This window comes from Adiantum capillus-veneris, chromosome 30 (genome assembly GCF_014529385.1).
Source record: "Adiantum capillus-veneris isolate H3 chromosome 30, ASM1452938v2, whole genome shotgun sequence".
NCBI lineage: Eukaryota > Viridiplantae > Streptophyta > Polypodiopsida > Polypodiales > Pteridaceae > Adiantum > Adiantum capillus-veneris.
Window position 1 is genome coordinate 86,912,891 of NC_140960.1, and position 21,657 is coordinate 86,934,547.

The window sequence follows — 21,657 nt, forward strand, 5'->3', positions numbered from 1 at the left end:
CTTCAAATTAGAGGCCATTAAAAGACCATATGGTTGCTAGAAGTTCCCAGCTGACCCAGATTCCCTCAAAATATGATGATAAGTGCCAATATAAATATCATCAAGGACAAAAGTTTCAGTTGACTTCTTCAAGACAAAGTCAAGAGCCAACGAATCCAATAGTGTTCAAGCAATTTCATGGGACCAAGCTCACACATGCATACATGGATATAGATGGTAGTGAATATTAGGAGGTTCACAACCTTGTACAGATCCCTAAAAATTGTCAGATTGAATTCAAAGTTTATTTCAAGATGATGCAAAGCCTCAAGCTACCAAAACAAGTGATAGATAGGTCATAATCAAAGGAAGTTAAAGCTCACAAAGGCTACACAACGGTTATCACCAAAATCTCCTCCAAAGAGAAAAATTCCACCATAAAGTACAATGGATCTTCTAAATTAAAAAGTAACCTAAATGCAGGTAGACAATGCTGAACAACTGCAAGAAAAAGGTCTAGTATCACGATATCAAAACGAGTCAACATCAATTGAAACAGGTGACCAAAGCAAATAAATTGTTGAAATTCAACCCAAGGATACCACCATAGCTAGACGAGTCAATTGTGAAATAAACCTTGAGAATATCAAGTGCAACATCACTAGTGAACATGAAGCAAATCTCTCAGGTGAAGTAAAGCTAGATTTTCAGCTAGACAAGAACCTCATGTCTTTTTGAATAATAATAAAAATATGGAGGAGTTATGGACATGGAAAGATATTGGAATCATATGATATGGTCCCTCTTTGAATTATTTTGGGTGAAAGAGGAAAAGGTATGCAAGTAAATAATATAATAAACGTGACCAATGAGTAGAAATCAATTTTTTGTTTTCACGAGGGTCAGGGTGAAAATGTGAGAGTGATTTGTTTAAAGGAAAAATATGAGGTTAGAGTATGTACATATTGGCAAAAAATATACTTATGGTGCAAGAGGATGAAAAAAGGTAAATTTAATAAAACACACACCTAGGTATAAATATTTAAATAAATATCAAAATAATTATAAAAATCCCTATATTTAGGCCACATATATAATGAAATATTTACACACAAATGGGCCATAATATTTATTTATTTATTTTATTTTTTTACTCAACTAGCCCAGTGACTAGCTAATTTAGGGTTTTTAAGAAAATATGGAAAAAGTCCCCTAACTCACACACGCCTATTTACAGTGAAATGGTAGGGATAGCCATAGTGTTTGGGTGATTTTGGTAGGGTGAGGTAGCTTACTATGGAAATTATGGAGAGCCAAAAAACGGCTATCATTAGCCCCCCCCTTAGATAATGGTACATTCATGTACCATTTATCCGACCATACAACCTGTAGATTGTGTAACGTCTGTCTTTGTCTGCTCTCATCTTTGAAGAACCTTTGTTGTATGATTAAAAACCTTGTGTGATATGGAAGGTTCTCAGAGCCAATAGCAGGATGTAATGAAGTGACGGAGTAAACCTCCTCCATTGAGAAAGTTTCCATAAGCACCCCCCAGGATCAAAGATCTTGAAATATCTTTCCCAAAGCGAGATGTATGGTATGGAATCACTTACTGATTTCGGTTGAGGAAACTTGTAGATTTTACTGTTGTCCATCATTGCATCTATCACTATGAATGTGATATAAAAGATTGGTTGCTCTTCCTCCTGTGTAAAGTTGATGTATCTGCTACGATCTTCAAGATCTTGTATGAGCGAATTCCGGAACTGTAGCTCATAAAATTCATTCAACCTGGGTAGGCTCACCAAGTCAAAAATTATATGGCCTTCATGATTTAGGAAATCTTGATCCATGCTTCCAGCTGCTATTGGAAGGTATTGCAAATAGTTTACCACATAGGTAGATAATAGAGGAAGGTTTCTATTGCCTCCAACACATTGGAAGAGAATAGATTTTGGTACTGATTGATGAAATATCCACATGTAGCAATCAACAAGATTTTCATCTATGATGAAGACCAGAAGCATCACAATGTGCGACCTCCATACACCAAAGAACCAAATGAAGAAGGTTTGGAAACATCCGTTCATCACCAAGTATTCATGTCCTCTTCCACTTAAGAAGGTATGGTGTCCCCGATGAAAGGTATATGTGAAGAGAGGAGAATTTTACCTTGAAGAGGTGAAACCCCATATGAATATGATTTGGGCTTCAAAAGCTTGGATTTCCTTGCTAAGAGATTGTCCCATGAATGAAGAGCCACCCACTAAAACACCATTGGAGAGAATGATACCCTTCTGATAGTTTCCTGTTATGATTTTATATTTTACTACTCTCCCATGTTCTTCATCCCCTTCTAAGCCCCCCCTTTGGCAAGGTTGTAACTCTTCACATCATACCACCTCAAAGGTTCATGGATTACTGTTTGATTTTGTTAAAACTTTGGCTTCTTGCATGATAGGTTCCTCCATGCTTAACATACATGGTTCATACCAATGCTTTTCAACATCCTCAAACACTTCTTCAAGATTATCCTCACATGGATTCAACTCACACTCTTCTACTTTTTTTTGGAGTTGGCATTCCATGTACACAATCATCTCTTTATGATCAATGTGGTCTATGATCTCTCCACCTATGATTTCATCTTCTTCTTTACTCTCTTCTTTTAGGCAAGATACACTCTCAGAACATTCCATAAGATCAAGGTTACCTTCAAAGTCTTCATTCTCCATAGAGTCATGTTGCACAAAAGCTTCGTCTGCTCGGACTAGAAATTGATCTTCTACCAAAAGGTTGGATGTATCCATTATTGAATCATCAATGCCATTTGAGATATCTTTTGTCGATTTTTGCATGCTTGTGATAAAGGTAGAAGAAAGAGATTCCACATTTGAATCTTGGCCACACACTTTAGCACTTGAATAATCAGTTGGCATGTAAGTAACTTCTTCAACATTTGTCGGAGCAGAAGGAGACAAGTATGGCAAAGGAGATGACTCCTTGATAGAAATACTTTCATGATGGTTGGTTCTTCCAGCATGATGGAAACCATTTTTGATGTAGAAGTACTTGTGAAACTTCCTTCGGGCAATAGTGACCGCTTCTTCAAAGGTAGAGGGTCCACTACAAGTAACCTTAGTCTTTAGGAAAGGAGACAAACCCGAAAAAAATTGATCCATTTTTACATAATCTGGAAATGTAGAACTAAATCCACATCCTTCCCATTGACGAGAAAAAATATCCTCATAAGCATAGTAGTCTTCATCATGTTGTTGAAGTCTCCGTAGTGAAGCCCATGCTTTCTCCGTTGTTGGAACTTTAGAGAATCTGGCCTTCAAAGCTTTGGAAATTTGGGTATATCCATCTTCAATCTGAGAAGACATACTCCAAAACCATTGCTCAGCGTTGCCTCTAAGGCATAGCAATAGAAAATCCCCTTTTTCAATGTCATCCCTTTTCCCAAGGATATGACAAACAATTCTAAAATCAGCAAGAAAATCATCAACATCTTCTTCTGGATTTCCGAAGAGATTGGGATATCATCAAAGGTATAGCGTGTACTGGTCTCTCAATGCTAGAACCACACAAAGATTAGTTCCAAACAATCATCAACTAACTACACAAAGTTTTGAAAGGTCTTTCAGCATGAATTCTAGATTCTTATGTGAAAATGTTTTTTTCCTTTCTTATGTTATGCATAATCCGAACCATATTCTAGATCAATTTTTGTTTCCTTGAAATTAAACTCGGTCATACATGTTTTCATGATTCATATAATCTACTTGATTATGCTGAAATTCAAGCATTCATGCAATACAACAACAATAAGCACAAAGTCAGTCCTCAGTGGGGGCACCAAAATTGAGGCGGTCCGAGGCAGGCAACAAGAGAGGCGACCTCTAAACACCCCTCAAGGCTCCCGTGCTGCTCAATTGGGGCTGGGGCAACCACAAGCACAACAAAACAACAAACCCACAGCCAAACCCAAACAAGATAGGGGCACCACCTAGTTATGGTATGCGAACTAGGACGCAAGAGAGATTTTGGCACAACCAAGAAGATGCACCACACAACACACACAAGCAACCTCACACCAAGACACACATGACATGGACCAGAGAGAGCTAAAGCAAAGGGAAGATAGAGAGGAAAGGATCTTGCGTAACACCTTATTTGTGACTTGCAAATGGAGATGGTTCGTTATGATGCTATCGTAGAACTTGTACAAAACTCACTCGATGCTTAGTGATTGCTAAACATTGGCAAAACACACACACACACTGTCTTAGGGTGTGGGAGACCTCTCACCACAATACCCTCTTACAATGGACAAAAAACTGGCAATGAAAAACACACTAAAACACTTTCTAAAATCAAGATCAACTGATAAAAACCCAAAATAAACAAGTCACCTTGAATTCACCAAACCGTATTGCACAAATGGAAGGACGAAGATTTGAACGTTGAATCACGACTTTGATGCACCAAACCTCAATTTATTGATGATGAAGGAGCATATACAATAGTGGTTTTGAGATTTGTGGAACTCACGCTCTCTCACTTGCAATGTGTAGCTTGAAGGCTTCTCTCACACCAAGAGTGAAGCTCACAAGTGGTTGCTACACCTAAGTCTCTCCTCACACATAGAGTGTTGGGGTGCTATGTGAGATGTTGAAGGTTGTTTTACAAGAAGGAGAGGGGCCTATTTATAGTTTGGAGATCCCTCATTAAGATTATTAGAAATCCAAATTTACAAGCTAACAAATCAGGATTATGATTTTATTGAATATCAAAACATTGCTGGCCTTCTTTGTCTGCTTGAGTCATGGATGTGGGCTCAAAAAAGAGCATTATTGATGGTAGATAAGGTGAAAGTAAAGTTTTAAGTAAGGAGAGAGAGAGAGAGAGTTACTTTGTACATGTATTGAGGTGAGGTGTCTTTTATGGTTAGGTCAATGCTATTTTGTGTTAGTATGTTAGTGGTTAGTGTTAGTAATCACTAGAAAGTTAATGATATATTTACAATGGGTAGAATGGGGTGGATGGTTGGAGTAAGATGGTTGAATGAAGTGAGCAAATCCTTGTGATGGTGAAGCTTGAAGAAGTTTTGGACTTACTTGTGTAGGTTCTCAAAATGACTATTGATCTTCTTCTTCGTCTTCTCTTCTTTACGCCACCGCCGCCAAGGTTGATTATCACGATGAAAATGGTAATTCCATTGATGAGATCTCTTGATTTTCAGAGGTTTAGCATGGTACACATGCTGAATTTATGTATATATATATAAGGGTTAAGATGGAATTGTACTTTGGAGATAATAGAGAGAGGCATAGAGATGGTGTATGTACATGGAGAGCTCATATGAGAGCTATGGAAGTAAGAGGAGAGGTTAATGGTGAAGAAAGTGAGAGAAACCATTGAAGGTGCAGGTTTGAGTGAGGGATTGAGAGGAATGTGTGTGTGTGTGTAGAAGTGTGGAAAGAGGTGAGAGAAAACTATGGGCTACTTGTGAGAAAAGTGGGCAGACTGGGGTCCACTCCAAAAATCATATCTCACCACTGGTAGCTCCAAAAATCATGAAAACATGTGAGGTGATTATTCAGAGTGTGGGCTACATTTTCTCTTTTGACCACCGTTCCAAATTTAGAGTGGAGATAGGTGCCAAAATTCTCACCAAAAAGCCTGTTTTAATGCCTGCAAAAGTCTTTTAGTGGCCCCCTCCTTTGTTGAATTTGTACAATGTATCCAAGAGTGAGCCCCTCCTTTGTCATATCATAATACAAAGCATCCAAGTTGCCCTTGACCCATGCATGGAGGAGGATTATTGGTGAATAAAGAAATATATACATGGTGGGACTAGTATATGGACTATTCATGGACTTTAGCTCAATGAGCACATGGTGTTAGAATAATGAGTAAAAATAATAATAAAAATATGGAGGAGTTATGGATATGGAAAGATATTGGAATCATATGATATGGTCCCTCTTTGAATTGTTTTGGGTGAAAGAGGAAAAGGTATGCAAGTAAATAATATAATAAACGTGACCAATGAGTAGAAATCAATTTTTTGTTTTCACGAGGGTGAGGGTGAAAATGTGAGAGTGATTTGTATAAAGGAAAAATATGAAGTTAGAGTATGTAAATATTGGCAAAAAATATACTTATGGTGCAAGAGGATGAAAGAAGGTAAATTTAATAAAACACACACCTAGGTATAAATATTTAAATAAATATCAAAATAATTATAAAAATCCCTATATTTAGGCCACATATATAATGAAATATTTACACACAAATGGGCCATAATATTTATTTTTTTATTATATTTTTTAACTCAACTAGCCTAGTGACTAGCTAATTTAGGGTTTTTAAGAAAATATGGAGAAAGTCCCCTAACTCACACACGCCTATTTACAGTGAAATGGTAGGGATAGCCATAGTGTTTGGGTGATTTTGGTAGGGTGAGGTAGCTTACTATGGAAATTATGGAAAGCCGAAAAACGGCTATCACTACCAATGTCACTCTTTACCAGAATGCTATTGGATTCCTTACTTAAGTATGGTACACAAGGTTGGATATTCAGTTTTTAGTCTCAATGGTCAACATATTTATACATAGCCTAGGTCTAAGAATTGGCATGCTATCAAGCAAATCTTTCACTACTTGAGTGACACTTTACATCTTGGAGTATTTTATCCCAAGGGAGATCATTATTGCCAGATTTACAAGATGTTTTGGACTCAGATTGAGTTAGTTGTTATGACACACGAGTGTCCATGAGTGGTTTTTGTTTCATGCTTGACAGTTCATGCATACCATGGTTGAGCAAGAAGCAACCTATTGTGATCACTTCCACTTGTTAGGCTAAGTATAGGGTAGTCTTCATAGCTATGATTCAGTGTATATGGCTTAAATGCCTTGTGGCTGATTTGGGTGTTGGATAAGACACTAGCAACATTTTCTAAACTACCAGCCAAAGCGCATTGGTGGTTGCGAGGAAACCAGTTTCTCATGCTCACACAAAGCACATTGAGGTGTATTATCACTATCTCAGGAAGAGACTCTTAGTAGGAGAGATTAGCTTGGCTTATGTGCCAATGTAGGACAACCTCATAGACCTTTTCATAAAGGCATTGACTTGTGAGAAGTTCAAAGCTTTTTGCAAAGATCTGGTCTTACTCCCCTTTGTGGACTGATCATGTCCTCAGGGAATGGCACTTCCCTAGACTCTAGGTGCCATCTCTTGTTCATTGCATCAACCCTAGGGGGGATTTGTTACCATATATACATGTGGTAGTGATGTGTGTGAACATTGTTAGGACCATTGGGGCATTTTTTCCCTCACTAGGAGGGATTTCCCCCCGTGAATTGTATATATGCCCATCACTCTAGGGCTATTTTATCTTTCCATTGCACACTAAGTAATACTACTCTATGTTGTGTACCTTGATCTTTTTTGTCTTCTCCAAGCTGTGTGCATTTCCTTGCGAGTCTATTTTCAACAATGCCCATATGAGAGAGTAATAATAAGAATTTTAGAGGTGGGTGAGGTGTTGACAATGTCTTCCCCCCCCCCCCCCTCATTTCTTAGGGGTTATACTTTGTGCTACATGGAGATTTCAAGCCCTAGGAAATGAGGCTGTTTTTCTAAATGAAACATCCAATGAATGGAAGGCAGAAAGGAGATTGGAACATCGAGTAAGGTGGACCAAATCATCATTTTCTAAGCTAACAAGTATACCCATGTGGGACTCTTCTAAGTGAAAACAAGGTGCATTCGGGAGAACCACTCCATAGAAGGCGAGTATGTGAGTGCTAAGTAATCTATTGTGGTATAGGTTGTGCGAGTTTCCCACCAAAGACTCTTCTTCTTTCCTTTCATAGTATGTCTTTATCTGGGAGGGGAGATAAATTACTCTTTTGGAGCCTACCATATTATGAAAAAGGGTGAGTTCTTATAGTATGGGGTTTTCCAAGACCTTCCTCTAAAAGTTAATGAAATCTGTGGAGGGGAACATCTAGTGTCCCTCATTAATGCACAATGAAAGAGCACCAATCTAACTAGGCAAGGTGACTCCATTTAAATGTGAGTAAAGTACCCAATTCAAGAGGGGCTTGGGTCACTCATCTCCCCACTTATCCATGAAAAAGGAACAAAAGAACCCAGACTGGTAGGCTTCCCACGCATCTAGTGCCTTAGTGAAGCCCATCAAGCTTATGTAGATGTCGGTGTGACATGTCACCATGTCCTAGGTGAGTTTTGTAGGAAGAACTAGAAGGTTGATGACCCGAAAAATAAACCTCTTAAGATCTCCTCTTAGTTTGGCTAGGGTGGATGCACCAAAGCAGCTTATTGCCACAAATCGCGGTGAGTAATTGGGGAGTTTTGTGTATCATAGGTGGCAAAAAGGTGTTGCATGGGACACATGTGGTGTAAATAAGGATGGGCTCTTTGGACAAATAAATGGAAGAGTTAGTAGCATGTGTTGGTTATAGCCTTGCTCTCCTCATTGAGTAGATTCACAAGGTCTTTGTATTAAGAGGGGTTGTGGCAGCCAACCTCAACAACCCAAAACTCAACGGATTTGATATAGGATAGGTCAAGCCGGACAAGATGGTGCTAGGCAATAGGGGAGGCAACTCATGCTTATTTTGCATGGAGGCTCTCTCTGCTTTGTAAATAAAGATCTCCCACTAGTCTCTTTAAGTTCTCCCTTATCTTGACTGCCCACTGAACTATCTGGTCCTTCGTTGGTATTTCATTCCTGCAATGGGATTTCTCAAGTTCCGAATATTGCTTTGAGAAAACATGGGTCCTATCCTCTTCTGGAAGAGTTAGTTGATGCTCCAAGGGTTTTCCTTATCTCCTTATCATAGTTTGTGCCTCTCCTTGGAGAGTCTCCCTCTCTAGATCAAATAGAGGGCACTCTTCTATTTTGTACACATCCTTCTCTTCTCCCACATATTCTTTGCTATAAAAACTATCAACGTTCTTGACCATCTCGCAGCCTCCTTGTTCCCATTTTTCTTTGTCCTCCTTAAATCGGCTCAGCCTGTACTCCTCATGCAGTTCCTCAGACAAGAAGCAAAATATTGATAGTCATGGTTAATCCAATGTTGGAAGCACCAGAAATCAAAGATTATTGAAAGCCCAACTTTGCAAACATTGAAGCAATGGAAAAAAAAAATGCAAAACATACACATGCATACCCTTCGATGACTTTGTTGACAGCATAAGTCGGAAGCAATGCATTCCAGAGTGCCATGCACATCCTTTACCTTCACTTTTAATGGAATGCTTCGTGTCTCTTTCTCATTGGGTGGAGGGGTTGATCTTGAAGTCCAAGTCCATACATTGTGCCCTTCCCAGTCTTCTGCCTTAGTAAACCACTGCAAGTGACTTCATCTTGCAACCTACAGCTTGAATGTACAATAAAGAGGATTAGCTTATGAGCACGCAGAGAAATACTAATGCCTACAGCTCTAGGTGCTACAGTATGATGCATGCAAAGCTTGACTTTAGTAAAGCAAACAGGCAAAACGGGACATGCAAACATGTAAGCCTCAGCATTTCAAAACTATTTATGATCACGACTAGTGACCTCTATTTGTGGAAAGGATGCATACATGTCTTATGAGCACGAGGAGAAAGACTAATGCACACATACAAGTCCAAGTGCTACAATATGTATGATGCATGCAAATCTTCACTTCAAAAGCAACAGTAAAAATGGCACATGCAGACATGGAAACCTAGGCAATTCAAAATGGAAATAGGGTTTACCTTCTCAGTCCGGCATAGCTAGAGGCGAGAGTGAATGAGACGATAATTTGAGTTTCGAAGCTCAAGGAGATCACCTAGCATGCGGGAAGAATTTGTCAAAAGTTGACGTCGTCCTATGACAAGTCACATCACGCATATTCTTGAAATGATGAGTGAGCCACCCCTCCCTACAATCAGTGGCCCCTTCCAACTACTAAGGCCATTAACATTTCAAAATTCCCCTTTTCTTTTTTGGATGTATCACAAATTCCTTTCCAAAGTAGTCTCTTGGTGGTACCCTAAAAAGTGAAATAGTGGTACCATCGATACATGCTTAGACCCACCTCCTCTACACTTAAGCCATGAACTTGAGGCTACATACATTTATCCTTTGGAGAGTCATCTATGGTGACTCCAAAAAAACCAAGTCTATCTTTAGTATGCCATCCTCGCTCTCCTCTTCCTCTGTGCCAGTGCAGCCTTCATCGTAGGCCGTCTCGTTATTTTGCTAGTCTCAGGCTTCTCTCTACCCTCGTATACCTTCTCTTTGTAGGGTTAAGGTGGATAGGCTAGTGTTTCATTCATGCTAATAGCATGCTTGGAGAGGTTAGTGTAGAGCTTGCGAGAGAAACTATTGAACAATACAATATAGAGTAAAAGTGTAAATGATAAAGGTTACATTTATTCAGTAAAATGTGCCTCTATATAGGCTTCTACAAAGAGACAAGCTTTTGACACATGAGCACAAGATGTAGCTGCCTATGCACAAACACAAGTGGAGTTTCTTCACACATGGGTGATAAGGGGTTCTTCACATGGGTTATTGATACATGACACTTTTCTAGGTGTAAGTGATTGTTCACATAAGAGATGCAACAAAACCTCACATCCCAACAATCCTCCCCTATGTGGGTTTTGGTTGCATATCGCTCACATGATCCTCCCCTCAAAACACACTAGGGTGAGGCACACAAAACACAAGCCTCCCCTTGAACACAAAGCTGCCTCCCCTAGACACAAAGCGTGTAGGCACACAAAATATCAGGGTGTAGGCACATACACAAGCCGTCCCTGTCACAAATAGAGCGTAAGGTACAATCGAGAGAATGCTCACATCATAGTTTGTTTGCTGTGTCATAAAATCTAATATCTAACCAACCCAAATGATTTTCTCATATTAAACTGGTCACTCAATGTGGGAGAATAAACAGGAACAAGCATTAAGATATAGACATGTGCTTATGGATCTATCTCAACAAGGGGTCAATGGTAAAGGGGCCCAAATGAGAGATGGTCTATCAAAGAGAAAGGCTAACCAATGGAGCAAAGACCTTAGGGTTAGCTTCATTCAAGACCTCCAATAATGAGTGTAAAAGTCCTTTGACCGTAGGTAAGCTAGGGTTAGCTCCATTGAAGACCTCCAATAATGAGTGTAAAAGTCCTTTGACCTTAGGTAAGATAGGGTTGTGCTTGAGGTGGGAACCCGGCCCAAGACTAAGGTGATTGAGGTGCTTGATGATTGAGGTGCTAGAGATGCTTGAGGTGCTTGTTCTGCTGAATGACTAATGTGCTTGAGGTAATTTGTTGTGCTTGCTTGAGATGCTTGTGGGAACACCCCCAAGCTAGAAGTTCTTTGTCATGCTTGATGAGTAAGGTGCTTAAGCACATAAAGTCAAAAGTATCCCTACATAAGAGGGGGCGAGCCCATATTGTAGGGGCTAGTGAGAGAACACACACACACACACACACTCAAGGTAGCCCTAAGCCTTAAGAGGCAGCAAGGACACATGTCAAGCTCCTACCCATGTTGCCCTCATGGTGTGCATGAAGCCTATTGGTTGGCCACCCAAGGGGTCCAATGATAATTTAGGATATTTAATTAATTGTCTTTGCATTTAACAAGTCCTCTCTCTCAAAGGGGAAAGGGGGGCACTTGTCCCAAGGCTACGCTTGTTGCTTGTAATGCCTCCTGCTTGTGATTGGCTAGGCCTGGAGGGGTCCAATGAGCTTTGCATGAGCTTGAAGGGGGGGTCGACCAAAGCAAGTGAGGGGGTTTCTTAGGGGGTATACTCTCCACACACACTCACACACACTCTCATTATGTAATGTGCAAAGTGCAAGAGCTCCCTCTCCTTCTCCAAGCAAGTAGAAGTTGAGAGCCTACACCAACACTCTTGGTTAGGGAGTGCAAATCCAACAAAGAGCCCTGCTTCAATGCTTAAGCTTGTCATCTTTTCCTTCTTCATTACTATGCTATTATCTATGCTAGCAAGAAGAGTTATGATAAGTGAGGAGCTAATTCTTTCTCCTATGAAATGTTTCTTCTTCCTCTTTCCTACCCTCATTGCCTACTAGCTCTCTCCACCTTCGAAGGTGTTTGAGGTCTTGGGATTGAGGCTTAGGATAGTTAAAGGTTTCTTCAAAGTTTATGTTATGATTGTGATGCATGAAGCTTTCCATCTTCATTGCATCACCTAGGTCACAAGGAACACAAATATTGTATTGTAACAAGTCTCTCTTAATGGGAGAAATCGTAATACAAATGCTATTGGAGGGGGGACCCAAGTCTATCCATGGGAATACAGGAATATGGACAATAGTCGACAGGTTTAGCAAACAAGTAGACTTTATTCCTATCAAAAAGACTATTAAGGCACACCAAATGGCAACTCTCTTCATATCTTAGATTTTTAAACTCCATGGATTACCAACATCCATCATGTCGGATAGAGATCCTAGAATGACCCAGTAATTTTGGGAAAGGACTCTTTGAAAATCTAGGAACAAGATTGAATTTCTTTTTGGCCTATCACCCACAAACGGATGTCCAAAGTGAGATAGCCAATGTTACAATACTCGATATACTCGAGACTTATGTTACCAAAGTAGATCAACGCTCACAATGGGTCAAATACTTACCTCTTGTTGTGAGGTCACTGCCCCTTGTCGAGAGAAGCAGATCACCTTTGATAGGTCTCCAATCCTGACAAAGAAAAACCAATGGACATTGCCTTAGCTACTACGTACTTACGAGCATGAACCGTTAGTGAAGGATTGGTCCTATCTTGCTATGGCAGAGCGTGACCACCATAACCCTATCTAAAAACTATCTATAATCAATTATACCTAAAGGTATAAATCTTAGAGTGACCAACCCATGCACTTTTTTCCCCATGTTTCAGAAGCACAGCCGCCGCCAAGGTTTGTCTCTTTTTAGATTTATGACTATTAAAAAATACAATTTCTAGCATTGGAAAGTTACCCGACTCATCGGGTCCACCCATCCATAGAATGATACCACGAGGGTATCATTCTCCCACTTTCCACACTGCACTCATCCTTCTTTGTTATCTAATTACTACCACACTGTTTAAACATACATGCTCCTTTAGTTTATTTATGATACTTGTTCGTTAAAACAGTCCTTCAAACAGTACTACAAACAATAGTCAAACAAGAAGTTGTCCAATTTAAAACCAACAACCCTTGGATTTGGTTCACTTAAGAATCTTTATTGGCGCTATTATGTCTGATCCGTATACACATTATTTATAAAAACCCTTGTCATCATGAGCATCCCATACCACTCGACAAGTACTCATTCTGCTAATCTAGTAGTACTCCTACCACAACAACAACGGTGCCAATCTGAGTGTCATTCTCACGCCAGAGCAAAACAAAACTACAGTATCCAGCTAGGCTAATCTGGACGCACTCCCACCATAACATCAGCGGTGCCATCTTGGGCGTCATCTCACGCTTGACAACTGCCACATAGTGCCAATGCTAATAAGTAGAGAGACTTGAGAGAAACCATACCGAAGGTTTTGGACAACCATTCTTTCCTATAGAAAGCAGTTCAACCCAACATTCTTTCCTACTTATCAAACATATGCCGAGTTTCTTGGGGTTAAGCCCCTTGGTTTCGGTCTCTGTTTTCTTTTCATAAGGTAAATAATATATTTCTATGGTCTCGCATATGCAACGATGCATAACTTAAAACTGCAATACTAACCTGTACCATAGCTCCGATTGATCCGATTGGTGGAGACATAGCATGTTCCACAGGAGTTCCCCCGTTACTTGTACCGGCTTCATGATCAGTAGCGCCTTGGGTTCGAGCACACTTTGGAGCCTTTTTTTTGTACTACACTTAGATTATACACTTAGAACTTTAAATTGGTCAATTTCCCTAGTAATCTCCTTGAAAGCTAGGGTCATTTGTACATATAAGTAACCTTGTTATTTTTCTTGAATATTACTTTACTAAAATTTTCCAAAGAGATTTTGTAATTTGAACCCTCGCCAACTCGAATTCACACTTAGTGTTGTTGTAGTACATCTAATTTCTATATATCAAAACATTTCCTAATCTTAATTAATCAAAAAATAAGTGTGTAAACTACGAGTGAAAGTTTAGAAATGCATTACCTTTATGCATGACATTTCTAATCCAGTTCTAAATTCAATTTCTATACTTCAACTAAATCCATTTTTGGTATTATTCAAAATACTAATTTATCTAATTTGACAATTAAATTGGTGAATGGGAATTTCATCATGCATAATAAGAGTGTGATGAGTACTCTTATGTATTAACTTTCAATTAACTATACACAAGTTAATAGAAGATGTACTAACTAGAGAGAGTATAGAAAGATTAGAGTAAGAGAAAATATACATACACATCTTTTCAAAAGATAATTGAATCTTACTAATCTATTAAAGAGATTAGAGTAAGAGATAACACACAAACATCATTCTTAAAGCTAATTGAATCTTACTAATCTATTAGAGAGATTAGAGTAAAAGATAACACACACACATCATTCTTAAAGATAATTGAATCTTACTAATCTATTAGAGAGATTAGAGTAACAGATAACACACACACATCATTCTTACAGCTAATTGAATATTACTAATTTATTAGAGAGATTAGAGTAAAACATAACACACACACATCGTTATTAAAGATAATTGAATCTTACTAATCTATTAGAGAGATTACAGTAAGAGATAACACACACACATTATCCTTAAAGATAATTGAGTCTTACTAATCCATTACAGAGATTTAGAGTAAAAGATAGCACACACACACACACATATCCTTCTTAAAGCTAATTGAACCTTACTAATCTATTAGAGATCGAGATTATAGTACAAGAGAACATCCTCACATCATTTCTAAAGCTAATTGAATGCTTAATTAATACGCACCTTACTAATCCACTAGAGTTTTTGCTCTCTTAGTGGTTTGTGGACGCCTTCTCTCTGAGAGACGTGGCGGCACTTCGTGAGCACTATAGAAGCAATCTCTATGTCTAAAGTGTGAGTATGGATGCTCTATTTATAACAGAAAAGAGAACGTCCAGCTTTTTTTTCAAAAAATTGAATGTTATTATTATTTATATTTTCTAAAATTCATATCCGCATTTTTGGTCCCCTTGTGGTACGCATCAGCTTGACCAATTTGTCCTCATCATCAAGAGATAAGGCCACACAGCCCCCCCTCATTAATATTAGTCAAGACTAGCCTCTCCTTTCATGTGACAGTGTGTCCCACTTTCTCCCCTCCTATGTGAGTCCAAGTGAGTCCATGTGTATTCTTTTGTCTTCATTTATTTTATTTATTTCCTTAATGATAATTTTCTTTACATTTTTAAGTTAAACTTTACAATCTTATACTAACTTTACACCAGTAAGAGAAAATTCTACAATCAGTAAATGAGTATTGTAATAAGCTAGACAGTCTTTTGTATAGCTAAACATGTCAGAATTTTGTAGCGTAAATTTTTAATTCTAGGTTTTCTCAGCCTACAATTCATAATTTGAACTTGAATATCTTAAATAATGAGTGATGGTTAAAAAAATTCAAATGCGTAATAGAAGTTGTGTGAAACTCGGAAGTAGAGACCTTACAATCTTCCCAACGTAGAATTTGAGATGCACTCATCTCAAGAACAGTGAAGGGTAATCTTTCAGAAGGGTTATCTCATCTTCCCAAGTAGCATCTTCTACAGGGAAATCATTCCATAAGATAAGATGTTCTTTGATAGATCTATTCCTAACCTTTCTCTCTCGAGTTTGTAGGATAGTATCAGGTTGGAGCTGTAGAACATCTTGAGCAGGTAAAATGATTTTCTCATCATCAAGGACATGGTCACGGTTATGTACGTAAGGTTTTAATAGACTTACATGAAATACATCATGCACTCTGAGATGGGAAGGGAGTTTTAGTTTATAAGCTTGATCATTGACAACCTTGATTATTTTGTAAGGTCCACAATATCAGTAGCTAAGCTTCTTATACCTTCCGAGAGACAGATTGCTCTTTTTGGGCTTTACTTGTAAGAAAACACTTTGTCACCTTCCTTGAAAATCCGATCAGATCTTTTCAAGTTGGCGTACTTCTTTTGTTGATCTTGAGCATCTTGAATATCCCTTCGAATAGCTTTGTTTTGAGCTTCCATTTCTTCGAGCATTTTATTTGAGGCTTCTAACCTTATAGTGGGGTCAGAAAAGTTAAGATGTGATAAACATTCTTGACCATAAAGAGCATTAAAAGGTGTCATTCTAATATTTCTATGAGTAGAGGAATTGTATGCATACTCTACCAAGGGTAGGTATTGAATCCACTTGCGAGGTTCTCTATTGCAGTAGGCTCTAAGGATGTCTTCAATTACTTGATTAATTCTTTGAGTCTGGCCATCAGCTTGAGGATGACAAGTAGTACTAGAACATAACTGGGTTCCAATAGCTTGAATGAATGATACCCAGAACTTTGAAGTAAACTTGGCATCACGATCGATGACGATCCTCGTCGGTAAACCATGAATTCTACAAACCTCCTTCACAAACAGACGAGCAATATCTGAAGCTGTAAAGGTTGTCTTGACTGGGATTAAGTGAGCCACTTTAGTAAGCAAGTCGACTATGACCATGATTGAATCATAGCCAGCTTGGACAGAAGGAAGCCCGGTGATAAAGTCCATGCTAATACATTCCCTTTTCTTTTGGGGAATATCTAAAGGATGTAATTTACCTGGCATCTTTAGTCTCTCTGCCTTAATCCTTTGACAAGACAAACACTGCTTGACATAGCAAAGGACATCACCCTTCATACCTTGCCAGTGGTAACTTTTGCAAATTGCATTGATGGTTTTGGCATAACCTGGATGTCCTGAAGTTGGGCCATCATGTGCTTCATATAAGATAGAATTCCGTAGGGTAGAATCCTTAGGTATGCATAGTCAATTCCTATCGTAAATTTTTCCATCTTCTAAGGAGTAATGTAGAGGTTTAGGCTGATTTGATGATACCCTCTCTTCACATAGGATACTAGCAAGCATCTGGTAATCTGCATCTCTGACAGCAGCATCCAAGACCTTGTCTAAAATAGGGTTGTTAGCCATGGAAATTGCCCCCAGAAAAGCTTTACGGCTTAGGGCATCTTCCACAACATTATCCTTACCTGGTCTAAATTTAATATCAAAATCATATTTGTGCATGATCTCTATCCATCTCCTCTCTCTCATGTTAAGGTTAGGTTGGGTAAAAATCCACTTAAGGATCTTGTGATCTGTTACCAACTAGAATTTGCATCCCAATAGATAATGTCTCCATAGCTTGAGAGCGTGAATAACTGCTAGCGATTCTAAATCATGTGTAGCATAATTCACTTCATGAATCCTAAGCTTCCGAGAAGTGTAAGCCACAGGTCTTCCTTCTTGAGTAAGGAGTACTCCTCCTAATGCAAGGTTACTAGCATCTGTGATCACCTCAAATTCTTGGGTGAAGTATGGAAGTTTTAAGAAAGGTTCTGAAGCAATATACTCCTTAAGGTGTTTGAAGCAAGATTCATGTTCTTCTTCCCAAAGTATCGTAGCTCCTTTCTTTAGCAAGTCGGTTAGTGGTGCAACTTTAAGAGCATATTATTGTACAAAGATCCTGTACCACCATGTGTTACCTAAGAACCCTCTTACTTCGGTTTGTCATGTGGGTTGAGGCCATTCCACAATATCCTTGACTTTGTCAGGGTCCACAGAAACTCCTTCACGTGAAATGATAAACCCTAAGTAATAGACCTTAGGGGTAAAGAAGGTACATTTGCTTTTCTTTGCATACAACTTATTTTGGCATAAAATCTCTAATGCTTTCCTAACATGTCTTTCATGCTCTTCCTCTGATTTGGAATAAATTAAGATATCGTCAAAGAATACTAGGACAAATTCATCCAAGAATTCTCTAAAGATATCGTGCATCAAACGATTGAAAGTTACAGGAGCATTCGTAAGTCCGAAAGCCATCACTGTAAATTTGTAATGACCATAACGTGTGTTGAAAGCCGTTTTGGAGATTTTAGCTTTCTAGATTCAAATTTGATGATAGCCAGATCAAATATCGATCTTTGAAAATATTTTGGCTCCATGTAATCTATCCAACATCTCATCAATACGAGGAATTGGATATTTATTCTTGATGGTAACCTGATTTAAGCCCTTATATCTATGCAAAGTTGAAGAGAGCCATCCTTTTTCTTTTGGAAGAGAACAGGTGCACCCCATGGAGATGTACTAGGTCGGATAAACCCTTGCTCAATCAACTGCTTGAGCTGCTCCTTGAGCTCTATAGCCTCTAGAAGTGACATCTTGTATGGCGCTCTTGAGATTTATTCACTACCTGGAAAAAATTTGATTTCATGGTCTACCTCTGAACTACCTCCTTAGGTGGTGGTAGTTCAGAAAGTTCAGCACGGGGAAAACATCCGAAAATTCTTCTAGCGACATTGGTTCAGGGTTGGAAGAAGATTTTTCTACTTTGTTTAATTTGACTACAAAAAATTGTTGACCCTTACGTAACCGTTTCAAAAGACGATTAGCTTTGACCAAGTAAGATTTTGGTCATCCATTCTGGCCTTGAGTAGTGACTTCTTGACCTTGGTTGTCCACAAAAGTAACAATGGATATTGGCATTATGACTGACTAACCAATCTATTCCAAGAATTCCATCATAGATTCCTATGGGTAAGGTTCAAAAGGTAGCAGAAGTAGAGTATTCTCCCAACTTGAAATCTATTTTTCCCACAGTGTACTGAGATAAAACCTCCTTTCCATTGGCTAATTCAACTTGCATCTTTCTTGCAAGGTGTTGATTAAGTCCTAACCTCCTTAAACATTTAGGTGACAAGAAAGAATGAGTACTGCCACAATAAATAACAAGCTCAAAATTTTCACCTTGGTGATTTACAGGTGTTTGAATGACAACATATTATTGTCTTGCTCTTGGGTTATCAACTGCAGAATATAGAGTTTCTCTTTCCTCTTATTCTTCTCCCAATGTTGGTTCTTTTATGATAGCATTGACTCTGGAAGCCATTCTGCTCCCTCGACCTCATCCTCCATTTCTTCCTCCACGATTTATTATTTGACCTCGCGCTCAGGCTTGATTAGGTATGTTTGTTGCAGATACTCGCCTAGGAAATACATTCCTGGGATGTCCTAGCTCGTTGCATTCATAGCATCTAAGATCTGCATTTTGAGCTCCATTTGCTGAAGCTGCAACTATCGGATGAGTTTGTTGAACTGGGTGAATTTGCCTTTGGTTCCACATCATAGGTCATCCTCTCCTTCTAGCATTCCTTACATTTCCATTTTGTACCCTTTGAGAGTATGACATCTCTTTAGCTAAGGGTTTAGCTCTTAAAAGAGCATCTTGCAAATTTACAGGCCTCATGGCTTCTAGACGAGTATTTAAAGGAGCATTTAGCCCTTGGCAGAAATGGGATACTTGTTGATCTGCGGTCATTGGCGGAGCATAGCACCTAAGAGCTACAAATTTGGAGTAGTATTCTTCCACTGTAAGATGAAACTGACGTAACTTGAAGAATTCATTCATCTTAAGGGATTCGTGTGCAGGTGGAAGATAACGTCCTTTGACAACATACTTAATGTCTTCCCAAGTTTGAGTGTTTTGAGCTACTTCATTATCTTTGCAGTGTTGTTTCCACCAAAGCTTTGCATCCCCCATGAGACGAAACATAGCGAACATTGCTTGGTTATCGGGAGTAGTACCAGCAATAGCAAAATAATCCTCCATCTCTTTGAGCCACACTTCTGCATCGCACTCAACTAGGGCTCCTTCCCCCTTGAAAGAGGGGAGTTTAGCTTGCTTGAGAAGTAGATTTTTCTCTTGAATAGATGTGTACACCGCACTCTGTGAAATATAAATTAAGTGAAATTTTATTTGATACAGTAAATTTAATCCACTTTAAGACAAGACTTGATGAAACAATAGTATAGGAAAAAGTCAATATTGATCCAAACTTTATTCATATAAACACTATTTGCTACCAAGGTTGGTAGTCTTTAGGTGCAAGGCTTTGAAATATTCCTATATTTTGAGTTTAGTGACTACAAAAGGATAGGTTAAAGGATCAAAATAATAAGTTTCCTTTGACCCTTGAAAGCTACAAGATACACATATGGGTTGAATCCTACCACCATGGATAGATTTTGTAACTTGGTTAAAGACCCATTGATTCTCCTCCCAAGGTAATGGTAGCATCCGGATTCTTAGTACCAATGAAAAGATAAACTTTGATGACTTTTAATTCCTCCACCCATCAAAGTTTCTTAAGGTTGGTAGCCATGCACCATAGCATCAATGGTATAGATTCCTCCAAATGGACTCCAGTTGATGCCCCATCCTCTATGCACCCTCAGGATAGGTGGTGCAAACACCCTATCAAAAATCATCATCACCCTTTTTCGAAACTGATAATTTGGTGATTGGCATGCATTTTCAAAGATGATGGTGAACACTTGGATTTTGTGGTAGGCCGAATGAGCACTTTCCTGTATCAGGAAAGTTCAATCCTCAATACCATATAAACATTCAAAAAAAAAATCTTAGGTTTTTCTATTAGCTCAAACATTCACATCCTTCATCCTCCAAACATCAATCTAAACATGTCCTTAAGCTTTAACCTAGGCTCTGATACCAGTGTGAGGTCCCTGTCCCTTGTCAAGAGGAGCGGAGCACCTTTGATAGGTCTCCAATCCTGAGAAAGAAAAACCAACAGACATTGCCTTAGCTACTACGTAGCTACGAGCATGAACCGTAGTGAAGGATTGGTCCTATCTCGCTATGGTGGAGCGTGACCACCATAATCCTACTTAAAAAATATCTATAATCAATTATACCTAGAGGTATAAATCTTAGAGTGACCAACCTGTGCGCTTTTCTCCCCATGTTTCACAAGCACAGCCGCCAAGGTTTGCCTCTTTTAAGATTTATGACTATTAAAAAAAACAATTTCTAGCGTTGGAGAGTTACCCGACTCATCGGGTCCACCCGTCCACATAATGATACCATGAGGGTATCATTCTCCCACTTTTCACACCGCACTCACCCTTCTTTCGTTATCTAATTGCTACCACACTGTTTAAACATACACGTTCCTTTACTTTATTTATGATACTCGTTCATCAAAACAGCCCTTCAAACAATATTACAAACAATAGTCGAACAAGAATTCTTTCAATCATAAACTAGCAACCCTTGGATTAGGTTCACTTAAGAATCTCTATTGGCGCTATTATGTCTGATCCGTATACACATTATTTATAAAAACCCTTGTCATCATGAGCATCCCATACCAATCGACAAGTACTCATTGTGCTAATCTCGACGTACTCTTGCCACAGCAACAACGGTGCCAATATGGGCGTCATTCTCACGCCACAGCTAATCTGGATTCACTCCCACCATAGCATCAGCAGTGCCATCCTGGGCATCATCTCATGCTTGATAATTGCCACATAATGCCAATGCTAATAAGTAGAGAGACTTGAGAGAAACCATACCGAAGCCTTTGGACAACCATTATTTCCTATAGAAAGTA